The sequence below is a fragment of the Sycon ciliatum genome, chromosome 3, assembly GCF_964019385.1.
Source record: "Sycon ciliatum chromosome 3, ocSycCili1.1, whole genome shotgun sequence".
Classification (NCBI taxonomy): Eukaryota; Metazoa; Porifera; class Calcarea; order Leucosolenida; family Sycettidae; genus Sycon; species Sycon ciliatum.
Window position 1 is genome coordinate 26647777 of NC_088645.1, and position 16333 is coordinate 26664109.

General features: G+C 47.9%; 1 protein-coding gene and 3 non-coding genes across 4 annotated transcripts in view; all 4 read right to left on the bottom strand.

Annotated features, from left to right (window-relative positions):
- Window positions 1-16333, bottom strand: part of LOC135811923 (uncharacterized) — a 72624-nt gene that overhangs the window by 28505 nt on the left and 27786 nt on the right. The window lies entirely within an intron of this gene.
- Trnav-cac (transfer RNA valine (anticodon CAC)) lies at window positions 4602-4674 on the bottom strand. Its single transcript has one exon. It is a non-coding gene; the product is annotated as a tRNA-Val (tRNA).
- Window positions 10486-10558, bottom strand: Trnav-cac (transfer RNA valine (anticodon CAC)). The gene has a single exon. It is a non-coding gene; the product is annotated as a tRNA-Val (tRNA).
- On the bottom strand, window positions 11718-11790 carry Trnav-cac (transfer RNA valine (anticodon CAC)). Its single transcript has one exon. It is a non-coding gene; the product is annotated as a tRNA-Val (tRNA).

Genomic DNA, 16333 nt, shown 5'->3' on the forward strand with positions numbered 1-16333 from the left:
TTCTGCCAGCACCTGTCAAAAAGAAGAAGTGGGAAAAAGGAGCCACTGACCCAATGCATATCGTTCAGTGCGAGCAATAACATCGTCAATGCTGCAACAATTCGCAGTGACTCGCGGGTCTTGAGGGAGGTGTCTGGTGGAGATGCAATCGCCAGGGAAATCAAGTATCACCGCTCGTGCCTGGCCAACTACACTCACAAGAGGACACTCGAGGGCCTGACGAAGCCCACAGTGTCCACTACAGCACCGTCCCTGGGTCATACTGACAGCTTCGGTGCAGCATTTGCCCAGCTGACCATGTCCGTGCAGACACTTGTCCTATCTCAAAGTAAGGTAGACGTCAGTGCTTGTGTGAGCATGGCAAGGGGGATGCGTTGTCATAACAGTCCGGGACATGGCCTACCTCCTGAAGGCCAACGGTGACCACGTAGCGTATGAAGAGGTGTCAAACCTCCGGTCAACACAGGAGGAGGCCGACACGCGGATGCTGCTTCATGCCTACCATGCAAGTGCAGACTACTCGGCAGTGGTCATTCGGTCACCCGACACCGACGTCCTCGTTTTGTGCATTGCTCTAGCGTCCAGTATTCCAGCCCGATTGCTGTTTGAGACTGGCAGACGGGCAGCCTCACGCATCGTGGACATCTCTGCTGTCGCTGAAAAGCTGGGAGCACAGGTGTGTTCAGCTTTGCTTGGCCTCCATGCGGTCACTGGCTGCGACAGCACCAGCTCCTTCTACCGAATAGGAAAGAAGAAGGCGTGGAAAGTCCTTAAGAGCAAGCAAAGCCACCAGATTGCGTTAGCACACATGGGCGACAATTTCGTGCTGCCAGTCAACCTCCAGAAGGAAGTGGAGAAGTATGTCTGCCACCTTTACGGTCACCCTGAACTCGAGAGCATCAACGAGGCCAGGTACAAGGCGTTCTGCACTCGGTCCCCACCCCCTGCTCAGCTCCCACCATGCGCCGATAGCTTGGAGCAGCACGTCAAACGGGCCAACTACCAGGCTGGTGTGTGGAAACGGGCACTGGTCGCATCCCCAGACCTACCCAGCATCAGTGATCATGGATGGAGGGTAAACGACTCTAATGTCATGATCATGTGGGGTCTTCTTCCTCCTGCACCACCAGAGCTGATGGCGATCATCCGGTGTGCCTGCGCCACTGGATGTTCAACGCGCCGGTGCTCATGCCTACAGTCCTCCATTTCTTGCACGGATGCATGCCAATGCAGTTCCTGTGCGAATCCGCACAATGCTGTGTCCGAAGTGCTTGCAGCACCTACACTTCATGGAGACAATGAAGACAGTGCTGATGATGAAGATGGTCAAACTGATGATGTTGACAACCCCTCCCACGAGATCGCGGAATAACTGCTGAACATCAGCTTTCCATGGATTTCTGGTCACGGTAAGGACTGTTTAATTTCCCTAAGTATGTTTCAAGTGTGAATGTTAGTCAAGTGTCAGGTAGTTACTTGTAAGTTTTTCATGGCTGTGTGTTGTGCATGATTGTACACTGTTGGTCCAAGCAAGGTAGCTTCCATGTAAAACATACTGTAAGATAGTCTACATCAGGATATGTGTGCATAGCCTTCCATAGTACATAGAAGTATCACGCCATCACAGATCTTCTGCGTGAACGCGTTCTGTGCCTGGCAGATGTTTCCTTTGGTGCTGAGACAGGTCATGTATTTGTGTGTGTTGGCTTACAGTGTTTACACCGGGGAAGTGAGCTGCGTTCAACCAAGTGTAGCTGGCAGTCCCCAACAGAACATTCCAGGTCAACCACTTCCATCGTGCTTTTCGACAGCGCGCCTCAGTATGTTCGCTGTGCACTTGTACCTGGTCATGTTCCATGCTATTTCTACTGTTTGCCTGTACAGGTTATGCCAGCATACTCACTAGTCCTACCGGTACTGTCACTGCAAGTAACTAGGTTATAAGTCACCCGTGCACGACAACCTAATAGCAGTCACTGACTCCTCTCTCCACAGTGAATGGCTACACTGCATTGCCTAGACGCATCCCAAAGCCTCTCATTGTGTAAAATATTATTTCTAATGCTCGGGTTTTCTCTTGTGACCCGCGACGCCAGGCATGAAGTCATGCTCCTTGCTATATACATGTATCTCGCGGCCGTAACTTGTTAACAGACTGTTACTGACACTCAGTGCCAACTGCTGCAATTGCAGCTCAAATGCAAACCCTGTATGTGTACGTGTTGCTGCGCATTGGTCTCTGCCTTGAGAATTCTTATCATTTTGGTGTATTTTTAATAACAGGCGTGGGCCATCCCGTGATTTCTTAGGTGCCGGTTTTAAACATTTGCTGTGTACTTTTTATAATCACCAAATGTCCCATGACTGAGGACACCTATGATATCAAGAACAGTGTACTAAGACACTTGCTTATCTGAGGTAGACAGGCTTGATTGTGTTATAACGAGATGATTGTTTGATGGCAGTAAGGCGGTTTCCAACTGTACTTCGTGATTTGCCGATTTGTCATGCCACACTGAGTGCTCGGGCATCATCACGGACTCATACTACCAAACTATAAAATCCTGGCACACATTATGGAACTTTGAATCTAGTAATGGAACTCTGCAATAGTATAAACTAATCACAGGAGTAACTTTCTACTGGACATACCTGATTGTGCTCTAGTGTGTAGCTAGCTTTGAACCAAAAATAGTATGATATTTCAGGAACCTGAAGAGGTCTATACAGTCCACATCATCCTATCATCAAACATTCAATGTATCTGCGTGCCTGGTGTACTTTACAGTCACATAGGCAACTCGGAAAGTCGACAATACGACGTAAATTCTGCCAGTCTTTGAATGAGTCAGCGCCGTTACCATGGTTACATGATCTAAATTGTACAGGAAATTGGACACGCAGTATTCCACTCGCCGCTCCCTTATGCCCCAGCTCCGAGATGGCACCCTAGTGCCAAAACACTCCTAGAGACCCACTCTATCAGCTAGGATAGCGCTAGAAATGTTGGACTCAAATGTACACAGGACTTTTGAAAATTGAAAGTGCCCAAGCGACTATGACTGCGTCTGTAGTTTAATTGCTCTTCCGCTAGCTTTCTTTTCTTTGTTTGCTTCTTTCGCCCGGGAGTGTCGCGAATCGCGAGAATAATCTAATCAACTCCTTATTTGCTCATCGTGCGCCTAAATCTGCTATGCGTACTGTATTGTTGTACGTTGTATTTTCTCTTCGGGGTGCTAGTGCCGAATTGGGCTAGCACCGTACTCACCTTTTTTCTGTAGTATTCATATTTGGTTACAGTGTGCTCGTAATGGTGTTGCTGCTGTTTTCCCCCGAAACAAAGAGCTCTTTCCGGTTGGTGAAAGAGCTGCCGAATTTCTTCTTATCATCGACTTCATTACTTGAAATGATCTTACTCGTAGCCTTGACCAGAGTCAAGCTACAACAACCGAAGCTCTTGTTGTGTGTTATGGACTGACATAGATAATCGGCCAGTGATGCACAACAATCATCAACAGGTGTAGTTTTGCTCCTGCTGTGTGGTCCGGCTATCTACCGTTGCATTAGAGCATAGGCAGAGGTTTACCACATATCTGATATGCAAAAAAACAACGTCAAATGTAAAACATCAACAATCCCTCTGGGCGTCCTCTCGCGGAAAGGTTTCAAAATTTAGAGACCAAAATCATCGCATTTCGATGCCGCAAATAGTGTGTGGTGTGTGTATGTGTGTTTGGTGTGTGTTTGGTGTGTGTTTGGGGGGGGGGGGGGGAGCAAAAGTACAGTCAAGACTCCTATACATGGGGGGGGGCAGAAGTCCTAAAAGTGGGGGGGGGGGGCAAAAGTACACAGTCAAGACTCCTAAACATGGGGGGGGGGGCAAAATTTCACGGTCAAGACTCCTAAACGTGGGGGGGGGGGGAAAGTACGCAGTCAAGACTCCTATACAGGGGGGGGGGGGGGCAAACGTTCACGGTCAAGACTCCTAAACGTGGGGGGTGGGATGTTCACGTTCAAGACTCCTAAACGTGTCTGTGTGTGTGTGTGGGGGGGGGGGGGGGGTACGCAGTCAAAGACTCCTAAACAGGGGGCGGGGAGTACCCACTCAAGACTCCTAAACGCAGGTGGGGGGGGGGGGGCAACATTACGTCGTCAAGACTCCTCGTAAGTAAACATGGGGGACAAAGTTCACAGTCAAGACTCCTAAACGTGGGGGGGGGGGGAGGAAACAGTCAAGACTCCTATACATGGGGGGGGGGGCAAAAGTACACAGTCAAGACTCCTAAACATGGGGGGGGACAAAAGTACGCAGTCAAGACTCCTAAACAGGGGGGGGGGGGCAGAGGTTCACGGTCAAGACTCCTAAACGTGGGGGGGGGATGTTCACGTTCAAGACTCCTAAACGTGGAGGGGGGGGGGGCAAAAGTACGCAGTCAAAGACTTCTAAACAGGGGGTGGGGGGAGTACACACTCAAGACTCCTAAACGCAGGGGGGGGGGGGGGCAGAAGGAGTAAGCAATAAAAAAAAAACCCTAAACGTGAGGGGAGGGGGCAAACGAGAAGCAGTGTGTGCTTGCTTACATGAAAAAAAGGTTAAAAAATGTTTCCGCTCGGGTTCGAACCGAGGACCTTGTGCGTGTGAAGCACACGTGATAACCACTACACTACGGAAACACCCACATGCTATCAGGGTACCAGTTGTTCTGCACATACATACAGCTTGATACTTGGGGAAGGTTGGGCACATGTAGTACGTGCTCACTTTGTATGTGAGGCCATGTTCCTATGTCGTGTAAAGTGTGTCCGCCTGTTGCTGCGCTACAAGAGACATTTCGAACTTTACAAAGAAGTCGGAACGAGGACTTGCTTTTGTAGTAGGCATGCATCTCAATTTCATGCCATGCGATCATCACTAGTAGAAATTAATAAGAATAAAAAATTAAATTAAATAAATCACGTGAGTTTTTCCCTGATGATCGATCGTATGTCGTGATGCCTAGGTTGCCAGCACAACCTCATTTTGACCTCGTTGTAGAGAACCTCCGCTCATTGTGCTATCAGGCACTGTCACGGTGGGCAGGCGAAGAATCACTGGCTACAGTGGGGCTTTCAGATGTGAAAGGAATTTGTACCTGATTCAAAGGTCAGTTGGTGAGCACCCTTGAAAGGTCCAGGCGCCCGTATAGCCGTGGTTGGCTATAAAAACCCTGCAATCACCACGCAAAGTGATCATTGGCTACCCCAGCCACGTATTGCTTGGAATAAAATAAATAAATGAGAGTCAGACTCTTGCATTGCTACACACCAGTACATGTACTGGCTACTAGTAGTATGCAGCCACTACTCCCCCCCCCCCCCTTGCCACGTTAACATCTCTGTTCTCAGACCCACTCCTGTGTTCACAGTTATCAACAAGAGCTGTTGAACACATTAGACCCCCCCCCCCCTTCCCACACACACATACCTATAAAAAAAACCTAAAGTGAAGTACTGGTATGGTGCGCTGGGAAATCAGCAAACACAAGGAGACAGGCATTCCTTGGATGCTGTTCGAGCCAATCTAAGAAAAAAAAGAATCGCAATGGGGGTTCAGCTCAAGTGGGGTTTGAACCTCCAACTGCGCTTTGCATGTGGGCTTGAAGATTACCAGAAATGAAGAAAAAAAAGAAAGAAAAAAAGCATCCCGCAGGGGCTCGAACCTGCAAAGTTATGAACTAAAAGCTCACGTGAATACCATTACCCTATACAGCAGGTGTTAAAAAATGTGGCGGAATTTGATGTAATCTACTATAGGCATACTTGTGGGATATCGGTTTCTTGAGGGGCTTTCACGGCAAAGGATACAGGATGCTTTGCCAGCGGGAAAGAACCAACCCAGCACAGGTGCCCTAACTGGGAAAACGGAAAGAAATGCTGGCTACATCACAGTGCCCTACAAACACACTGACTGTGTCAATCAACTCACAATGCAGAGCAGGCTTCCTAGCTTCTTTCCAACTTTTCTTCAAAACAATGATCTTCCAACACATATTACTGATCAGGATGGACAAGGTTATGAGAGACCAAACGTGATGGAAAACCCAAACTTCCACAAAATATTATTGAAAAGAAACACAACTCTTGTCAATGAAGGAAGCAAAACCATGTAATGATCAAGCTGAATTTGAGGGAGTGTGGAGTAGTCAAGACTCAGGCATGGGGGGAGGAAACAGTCAAGACTCCTATACATGGGGGGGGGGCAAAAGTACACAGTCAAGACTCCTAAACATGGGGGGGGGGGGAACGTTCACGGTCAAGACTCCTAGACGTGTGGGGGAGGGGGGGGGGAGCAAAAGTACGCAGTCAAGAAGTCCTAAACATGGGGGGGGGAGCAAAAGTACGCAGTCAAGAAGTCGTAAACATGGGGGGGGGAGCAAAAGTACGCAGTCAAGACTCCTAAACCAGGGGGGGGGAGCAAAAGTACGCAGTCAAGACTCCTAAACATGGGGGGGGAGCAAAAGTACGCAGTCAAGACTCCTAAACATGGGGGGGGAGCAAAAGTACGCAGTCAAGACTCCTAAACAGGGGGCGAAGGAGTACACAGTCAAGACTCCTAAACGCGGGGGGGGCAAAAGTACACACAGTCAATACTCCTAAACGTGGGGGGGGGGGCAGAAGGAGTAAGCAATAAGGGCGCGCTCACACTGCGACCATGAGCACGCGTCCATGCGTCAGCAAAACGCAGAAACGTGGCAGTCGTGCTCACACTAGGCCTCGTTCACGCGTAGACGTGAAGTTGTCACACAAACTTTACGAATTGCAGTTCGTATCCAAAAGAGTTTGTGCGCTTCCTAATGAAGTTGTGGCCCGTTTTGGATGGAATTTTTCGCATGTTGCATGCTGGAGGAAGTGCCTCGTGGCTCGTATTCTTGAAGTCGACGAAAATAATACATTCATACAATCACAATCAGGTAGGTTTGGACTCTTGAGGGATTGCCGCTGACATCCAAGCGCTTTCGCTTTCCTGACCTCGTGGTCAGAGCAAGTGCCAGTGCAGTGGAAATTCCGGTAGTGGTTTCTTTCGTCTGTTGCCGAGATGAGAACTGTATTTTCCGATGATATGTAACCGTGTGAAATGTCTTGAGGTATGGCATTCCATCATCGCAGAAAAGAAGAGAAAGATGATTTCCCAAACCGAAAAGCCAGACCAAGCTGCCATCGTATTGAACGAGTACACTGTAGAAATTGGTCACTGACCCGATCACAACGAAGCAACTACAAAAACAAAAACAAAATAATAATTGACATCGTCCAAAAAGGGCAAAGAATGCATATATGGCGGTGCGTGCGTACAGGACCACAACTACAAAAAATTTAAAATGTGCAAATGTCGAGGTGACATCGACAACCGCCGAGTTTCATAGGCCCATTGCGTAATGATGTCATGCGTACGCGACCAACCTGGAAAGTGCCGAGTTGTGGGCAGAAGCAAATCTCGGCCTTGTATTTGTAATGTCAGCTTCTGCAAGGAAAACTTTTCGTAGTCTTTTGTTTGTCGGAGATGGAGGCGCAGGCTGTGAAGCTCTCCGAGGACGATGTGCCTGGAGCATCGTTAGGTCGGAATACTGATGGCTCTCAACGCTTGGAAGTCAACTTTCCGTGAAAGAATTGAATCGTTGGCTAGCTTGCCGTAATGCTCGTCGATCGGGAACGAAACCTGAATTGCTGATAGTGTATTAGTAGTGCTAAGCTGCTGATGGTGCTGTCCCTGCTGAAGTTGATGTCCCAGCTGATAGTGCTGTAGCTGCTGATAGTGCTGTCCCTGCTGAAGTTGATGACGAATGGGAGGATGACGAGGAGGATGGTGATTCAGGCGCAGCCAAGTACAACTCGTTCCGTGGAATAGACAAAGGGTTCAGGTTCTTCAAGTCAGGCCACATCCAGAAGATCCAGTTCAATTCACTGCCTGTCTTTCCACGTGATTCAGGCACAGCCAAGTACAACTCGTTCCGTGGAATAGACAAAGGGTTCAGGTTCTTCAAGTCAGGCCACATCCAGAAGATCCAGTTCAATTCACTGCCTGTCTTTCCACAATTCTGTTTTGTACGCTGCGTCGTCCTGCCCTCTTTCCGTAAGGACAGGAAATACAACGTTCGGATATGCTGCACTGCTGGCGGTGTGTCACATGTCCCTACGGTTCTCACTGCCTACTGCACATGCCCTGCTGAGTTAGCTGCTTCCTGTAACCACATAGCGGGCCTATTATATGCATTGGAGGACTTTGTAAGGCTTGGCCTGCGTGAAGAGGCAGCCAAAACTTGTACTGAGAAACTTATGCAATGGAATCATCCCCGAGCAGCACGCGTCAAGGCCAGCAGAGTAACGGAAGTCCACCTGAAGAAGGACACGTATTCAGGCAGAGATCTTGGAGAAAAGAAAAAGAGCATCCCGTTTTATGACCCCATGCCTACAAACCGCAGATTTGTCAACCCTGAGGCAGTTGCCAGGCTGCGTAATGACTTGGAGCGCGTTGAGGAGAAGGCTCTGGCAGAGGACAAATCGGGAAAGATCAAGATGTATGGCAGCTCATGTTGGCTAAAGCTACTTGAACCTTCTCCTGTCCCAAGCTCAGATGACTCGGAATGTGACGAGGGCAGCAGCAGTGAGTCAGACAATGAGCGCCAGATGGGTGTACCAGAGTCTTCTTGTGAGGCGCCTGTGCCTATGGTCGCTATTGATCCGGAATCACCTGCTGATTTTTATGAACACCGTGTTGCTGTGTCCAGTGCCCGTGCAGCTGAAATTGCAAGGGAGACGAAGGGACAGTCAGCTAACCTCTCCTGGTACAATGAGCGGTGACTACGAGTGACTGCCACACTTGTTAAGAGCATTGCAAGCCGACGAGGTGATGATTTCTCCACCATCATCAACAGGAAAATGGCTCCACCGCAGCATCCTACAGCGGCTATGAAGTATGGCTTAGCGCATGAACGTGATGCTGTCAAAGCCTACATCACACGTGCACAGACTTCGGATGTTCCTGTTGTCGTCGAATCCTGTGGCCTTTTCATCCATCCAACCAAACCATGGCTTAGTGCTTCGCCTGATGGTCTCGTCATGGTCAATGGCAAACTGCAGCGTGTGGTGGAAATCAAGTGTCCTTTCACCATGCGGAATGGTATGTCGCTTCGTGAGTTTGCTGGACGGCGGACTTCATGCTTGACGGATGTTGATGGCAATTTGGTCCTCAAGCGAACGCACACCTACTACTACCAAGTTCAAACGCAGATGTTTGTTTGCGGTGTGGAGGCTGCCGATTTTGTCATATGGTTTCCAGATGGTCTGTTTGTGGAAACTGTCGCTGTTGATCATTCCCTTGTGAAGGAGTTTCTGCCCCGACTGGAGAAATTTTATTTCTCGCATCACCTTCCGGCCGTTCATGCTGCTCTAATGTGATGTTGTTCTTAATGTCAACACTGGACTTCTTTGGAACTTTCTTTTCCTAGTTACTTCACCATAGCACTCTTCGAGAACTCACAATCTTCTTTCAAAGTGATTGTTTTCCATTCAATCATAAAAATTAATACACTGTACTCGTGGAGTACTGAACACGATTAGTAGGCGTCTGAGTACTGGCGGGATAAAGGACTGGTTTATTGGATGTGCCAACAGGAAGCACTAGTAAAAGGAATGGCAGCTTAGAACACCGTAGGTGACGAAATACAATAATGGTCAAATAATAGGGTGTGGGGTGGTGCCAAAACAAGAAAGAACAACAGAGTAATCACAATGCTCCCAACACAGTAAATAGAAAGAATAATGTGCACAGTGCTAAGCTTCACATAAATAATAAAGTTTCTGGGAACACCACCGTTATCTGTGATAATAATAAAATGTTCGCTTATTTACATAATTATGTTACTTATTTATGTACATTGTTAAACAGGACAGGGCGATTTATGAATGAAGGTGTGAAAATTGTATTGACATCGAGACCATATCAGGTAGCAACCAATGTGGGTTGGTAATCGCACAAAACACACGCTGAGAAGACAGCTTGCTCAAGAATATCAAATATATTGTTGTCAAGGACCGTCCAGAAGACGATATTGCATGCTTACTTTGCCCACAACTCGGCACTTTGCCACGGAACGCGATTACATCATGTCTCCCAAATATGGGATTACGCAATGAGCTTATGCATCAACACACAGGAATTTGAGAAATTGAACATACTTCAGGCCAGGTTGTACACAAATACGCTTCACGTCTACGATCATGTTGCCGCCAAGTCGTGGCACCCCCCTCCGGAGGTCGCGGTCACGATTTGAAACGTGGCCGCGACGTTTTGGTCGAGTTCATGCCGTTGCCATGCAACTTGGCCGCATGGCCGCATGGACGCTGGTTTTGGTCGCAGTGTGAGCGCACCCTAAAAAAAACTCCGAAACGTGAGGGGAGGGGGCAAACGAGAAGCTGTGTGTGCTTACATGAAAAAGGGTTAAAAAAAGTTTCCGCTCGGGTTCGAACCGAGGACCTTGTGCGTGTGAAGCACACGTGATAACCACTACACTACGGAAACACCCACATGCTATCAAGGTACCAGTTTTTCTCCAAATACATACAGGTTGATACTTGGGGAAGGTTGGCAGGCGAAGAATCACTGGCTACAGCGGGGCTTTCAGATGTGAAAGGAATTTGTACCTGATTCAAAGGTCAGTTGGTGAGCACCTTTGAAAGGTCCAGGCGCCCGCATAGCTGTGGTTGGCTATAAAAACCCTGCAATCACCACGCAAAGTGATCATTGGCTACCCCAGCCATGTATTGCTTGGAATAAAATAAATAAATAAATAAATGAGAGTCAGACTCTTGCATTGCTACACACCAGTACGTAAAGTACATGTACTGGCTACATGTAGTATGCAGCCACTACCCCCTCACCCCACCCCCCACACCCCTTTCCACCATGTACTGCTTGTTCCCTCTCTCTTCGGTACAGTAGCAGGCATGTGTCTCAAAGAGGCAATACTGATGACAAACACATGTATCCCAAAAAAACAACAATTTAGAATCGCAATGGGGGTTCAGCTCAAGTGGGGTTTGAACCTCCAACTGCGCTTTGCATGTGGGCTTGAAGATTGCCAGAAATGAAAAAAAAAGAAAGAAAAAAAGCATCCCGCAGGTCTCGAACCTGCAAAGTTATGCACTAAAAGCTCACGTGAATACCATTACCCTATACAGCAGGTGATAGAGAATGTGGCGGAATTTGATGTAATCTACTATAGGCATACTTGTGGGATATCGGTTTCTTGAGGGGCTTTCACAGCAAAGGATACAGGATGCTTTGCCAGCGGGAAAGAACCAACCCAGCACAGGTGCCCTAACTGGGAAAACGGAAAGAAATGCTGGCAACATCACAGTGCCCTACCAGGAGGTCTCTACATACACACTGACTGTGTCAATCAACTCACAATGCAGAGCAGATGCTCAAGCTTCAAGTCCTAGCTTCTTTCCAACTTTTCTTCAAAACAATGATCTTCCAACAAATATTACGGATCAGGATGGATAAGGTTTGAGAGACCAAACATGATGGAAAACCCAAACTTCCACAAAAGATGATGGAAAATTCAAAAGAAACACAACTCTTGTCAATGAAGGAAGTAAAACCATGTAATGGTCTAGCTGAATTTGAGTGGGGAGTGTGAAGTAGTTTATGATTGCTGAAAAGAAAAAGAAAAAAATGTTTCCGCTCGGGTTCGAACCGAGGACCTTGTGCGTGTGAAGCACACGTGATAACCACTACACTACGGAAACCCACACACAACTAGACCCAGAACGTAGCCCTGATGGCAATAGCAACTTTGCCTGGTGACGGGCTTGGACAAAGCAACCCCTCCTCCCCGACAAGCTCTGGACACAATCAAACACGTGGAATCTACGGAACAAATTTGTTTCCCGAGAGTAACATGTACACTTAGACTAGTACGTCAAACCTACTCAAGTCGTTATATTCTGAAGTGCAACGGCTCACGCAGCTCTGCTTTCCCCAAGCCGAAACACTTACACAGGGTTCCAACACCTTTACAATGTGCAAAAAGAAAGAAGAAAAGTTTAAAAAACACCGCGGTTCCCTTAGAGACAAGGCCACAGAGATATTCGCTCTAGATCTAGTATATTAATTAGTTTACTAAAGTGTCTGAGAGACCGACAGCATTGGGTGACCAGGCGTTATACCAAGACCGCCTCCCCTGCGTGCCTCACCACCAACTAAACTGGTCAGAGAGACAACTATCACCTAATTGAATCCCGCAGTCCTTGTATTGATACAGATAGGGCCGAAGAGAGATGGAGATAGAGAGTGAGAGGCTGCTGAAGGCCTGTTACACATGGGCGGTATCACAGTTCCACTCTACGGTAAGCTGCCTTAGGGGGTGGCTTTCACGGCTTGAAGTCGAGAGCTAGAGGAGGGAACATTGCCGGTGCTAATCAAACTAGCCACCTACATTGGCCAGTGGATAATTATCGAAATATGCCTAGTTCATTTTCGGCAGGCTGAAGAACGGTCAACCCATCAAGGTACTCGGTGAGATCTGTAAAGTAGTGTTGATATCATGTACGCTCTCTCTCTTTTGCAGATAAGGACAAACCAATATACGCTGTCAGCATTGCTTTTCGAGGTGATCAATTTCCCTCAAGGCGGCAACAGACGTAATAATTCTGTTGTCATAATATGCCAACGAATGAGTACTGCGAATTCCGACTGTTTAGCCCCTAATAAAAGCACATTTAGTTACCGCCAACGGACGACAGAGCGGTATTTCAGGGCCTAGAAATTAACTACCAGGGCATATCTATTAGAACAGACAGGGGAAAGTAGAGTGATATCGGACCCTAGGCCACTCCAGATACAATAATATTGGCAAGTTTATGCATAATACTCCCGCCATTCGATCCGAGGGGCAAGTCCACTACAACGGTACACACTGTGATACCAATCCTGCATCAAAGGTCATCAACTGTGTGCGATCATACCCACAAATGTACTACAACTGGCTGTACCTGCCAAATATGTGACAAGTTGCCCCTCAGGAAGGTGGCGGCCATGTTTTATGCATAAACCCCATTCCAGTGAACAACAAAGAGCAAATTCATTCGAACGCGACACCCTTACAACGAAACTACGAATCACCTCCCCCCCCCCCCCCCCCCCCCCCCCCCGCTATACACAAACACTTGCGAGACGCCATCTTTACAGACACACATCGTGACGATGTCGCGCGCTTCTTCACAAGACAGGCGGGCGGCAATGTTTGGCGTCGAGCTATAGGCTGACAGCTCTATGGTCACATGGCATGCCACTGACAGAACGGGACTTGACCAAATACGGTCCCAACGAGCGGTGTTCGAACTTTGAACACACATGGCACACACACACAAACCTCATGTCGTCAACATGCCGAGTTAGCTGTCTTGCAGCAGGTGTATTTTTGGTAACAGATTCCAGCACGCACACTGCATGACTGCCAACGCTTTTATACGTGTGTACACTTCAGAGAGGAAAGGAGAGCACGCGTGTGCGCCTGTCCACCATGTTGCTAGCGTCCGGAGGCGTCCATGCAGCCAGCAGGGATGTGTCAGAGTTGTGTACGCACAGGCACAGCTCTCTCTCTCTCTCTCTCTCTCTCTCTCTCTCTCTCTCTCTCTCTCTCTCTCTCTCTCTCTCTCTCTCTCTCTCTCTCTCTCTCTCTCTCTCTCTCTCTCTCTCTCTCTGCGCTGTGCGTGATGACAGGCTGCAGTGACATGCAGCGTGTACACATGCTGTAGTCCAGGTCTGGCATTGTGTCACATTGCCGTGTGTGCACCAGTGCACACACCCATATATGCCTAACAGGGATTAGCATGATGAATAGCCTGCAAACTACACTCCCAGCCGCCCCGTGTCCTGTGTCTGCAGAATCCACCAGCAGACAGTGCACGTACATTTACATTTGAAGGGCTCCAATTCAAAACGCGATAAAGACCAAACCGGAGCTTTTGCGTTTTTCGTCACGAAAGAATTCGTTTTCACCCACGGACGTCTTTATCTCCCCACCTACATTACACACACTATCGTGTCTGGACTACAAGTATCAACTCTAGATGGCCATGAAAGTTTTTAAATGCACACCATAATTTGTAAACCTTTGGTCCTCTTTTTAAAAATTGTTGTTATCCTTGGCTCTCCATCCGAGTCCAATCTGCATAGTTTGAATCGGATGAGGTCACACCTGGCATATCTGCAGTTTCGCCTCCTGGTATATTAGTAAGCAGACAGGCTGGACCGGTTTTCATACAAAATATGATAAACTCCGAAGGTCAGAACTGATAGCATCAGCACTGCCAAACCAACACACAGCTATCATCTCACCCTACACCTTCGCCCATCCATTGAAACACAAAACCGCCGTTAAGTCGGAAGTCCAAAACACACTCATCGCCAAGAGCAAGTTCCTGCTTCACAATGACTGTTTCCTGGCTGATACGGTCTGTGTCCCCCACTTGATCACTACACCATAGAACACCATCGAACAATAAGTAGATGCAATCACTACGGCCAAACCCATCATCAGCAGATGGGTACATCTGCATGATGGTACAAGAGGTAGTGAATGGAGAGCCTTTCCTGAGTGCCTGGAGTTTTATATTAAAAGGCCTGTCACGCCTGCTTAGACATTGTGTCTATGACGCCAGCACATCATTAACTTCTGACATCCAATTTTCCTAGCCCCTGTGGGTACATGGTGTGTGCGTGTGTGCCTGTGTGTGTGTCTTTGCTGTTGTTGGTGTCTAATGGACGTATCTCCATGCACCATGCCTGCGCATGCAGAACACTAACCACTGCTGCAGTGGCAAAGCACTCTCAGCAGCATCCAACCATAGACACAACACGTTACACCCGCAGTCACCGCAACACAACCATTGCTGCTGACTTCCAGCACTCTATACTCCACACAGTCAGTTCAATGTCAACAACTGGAACTGAAAACCCATGATCTCAGGCATTTCCGCTAGTCCGTCCGCACAAACTAGCAGTGCCATAGCAAAGTCGCAATCTCCTCAGACATAGCCACTACTGCTTCGGGATGTTAGTACTAACTTTAGCAGAGCGCCCAGTACTTGTGGTGGTGGGATATTAGAACTTGAGCATGGTGCCCAGTCAGTAGAGTAAAGTCAGTGGAGCATCACCATGAAAACTCTCAGTCAAGTCCCATACTAACTCTGAGTCACTGTTCTGAACTGGAACTCTGACAGTCTTCACGGCACACCAGTGTAAGCAGCTCCACACAAGAGATCACCCTATGACACGGTCAGTGTGGGGCATAGCAATGGTGGTGACTCATAGGCAAGCAACACTGCATGACACACATCGCTACTTGTACTGTAGCCTTCCTAGATTCAGTCGTTGAAAGCCCTGCCTGAGCTCTGACTGTGTTCACTGCAAGGCACCATGATTCTTGGCATGAATGACCCTGAGTCAAGTGTGAGTTTAGTCATGTTGAGTGGCCCTAAGTGGACCTTGTCTCAGTCACCTAGCCTCAGCATGCATCAGAGTGCCAAGTCAGCCTGAGTGAACATCAGCTGACTCTGCTATTCTGCTGTACAAGCAGACCCAATCGCAGGTGTAACTAACTCAGCTACAACTATTTGTACTAGGAGTCATCATGGCAGGCACCTTTCTGCAGAAGCAAAATTAGCCATAATGACCAATTGTTCAGAACATCTTCAAGATCAAGCACTGCCTGAATATGCTTCAGCTCAATGAACCATCACTAAGTTTCCACAAAGCAATGCTAGCGGGACTTCCCCTAGCACTGTTGGGGCTCACCAGTGGAGATAGCTCTGCAAGTGCGACTTGGTTGTAATACTACTAGTACTATTACCAGTACTAGTACTAGTAGTAACTAATACTGCACTGTACAATAGTAAGTCTAGTTGCTGGACATGTCATCATAGTCATTGACTTTGTGACAAGCAGTGGCACCAGCTGGATCAGGCCAGAACTCCAACAAGAACTGATTTATGGCTTTGGCCAGTTTGGAGCTACTAGTACATGCACCAGCTACTACTACTAACTAGTACTAGTACTGTACTGAGTGTAGTACTTGTAGCTCTGGGGGCCATAGCCTACTCCTAGCCTAGGACTAGTTCTTGCAACAATGCTGCATCAGTTATATACATTAAAATTGTCATTGTACTACAGTCAGACCTCGCTTAAACGCACACATCTGTGTTTTCCACAAAAATATCCGGATAGGTGAGGGAGCCGGATAACTGAACACACATACTGGATATGCATGTGGCATGTCAAAAGCAGTGA